Below are 972 nucleotides of genomic sequence, written 5' to 3'. Positions count from 1 at the left end.
GTGTTCCAATCTAAAATTATTATTATTTCCATCGGGTTCAAACTTGGCTCAATTATGATCCTGGTAGTCCTACATATTCATTTATCAACCAGTTTACATAAGTTTACCATAAGAAATGAGATTAAAATTGATCAATGAAAAATTTGTAATTATCAAATAAGTTATTTGTAATTCAGAATTTTAAGAATCTGTGAGTCTGAGCGAGTATCAACCTTAAAAAAATTCTTTACAAAAATTAAAATTGTAACTTTTTCTTATCCTAAGCCGTCAGAATGACTCTAGGAATGAACTTTTTTGTTAGAACAGGTATAAGCTCGAAGTTATAAACCGCGCGTCTTGGAGCTATACAAATTCGACTCAAGACATAAATATATGTCTTCAAAAAATAGAAACTTGTCTCTAAGACATAAATTGAAGTCTGGCTCCATCTCAAAACTGAGACATGCTCAATTTGAACTTTTTGACTTCAGCATGTCTTGATTGGGGGCAATTCAAGTCGAAACCAAGTTGAAGAATTTTTACTCGGGATATACTGAAGCTTGAAGTTTTCACTTTTTCACGTGCTTTTTCACCTTCACGTTAGTTGAACTTTCAATTAAAAAAATTACATTTTCATCATAAGCAGAAAGTATTGTTATTATGTATTATTAACTATCGAGGATACCTTTGAGTCTCAACGTTTCGAGACCCTTTGAATTTTAAAATACCCGTTTTAGGCCTATTGTCGTCAATGTCCTTGTTGTCGTCGTCATATGTATGTCGGATAACTTTAAAAATACTAATCGGATTAAATTGTGCTTTGGCACATAGTTTTAGTACGAAAAATAAGACCTAGTTTGTAAACCATCTATTTTGGATGAAAATGCAAAAAGTTAGACAATGTTTAAAATTTCTTAGACCATTCTTTTATCAAGATTAAAAAATGCTATGTACGACATCTACTGGAAGAATCTTCTGGCTGTCTGATCTCAG

Source organism: Belonocnema kinseyi, chromosome 3 (assembly GCF_010883055.1).
Source record: "Belonocnema kinseyi isolate 2016_QV_RU_SX_M_011 chromosome 3, B_treatae_v1, whole genome shotgun sequence".
NCBI lineage: Eukaryota > Metazoa > Arthropoda > Insecta > Hymenoptera > Cynipidae > Belonocnema > Belonocnema kinseyi.
The sequence above is the reverse complement of the archived record's forward strand: the minus strand, read 5'-3'. Positions refer to the sequence as shown.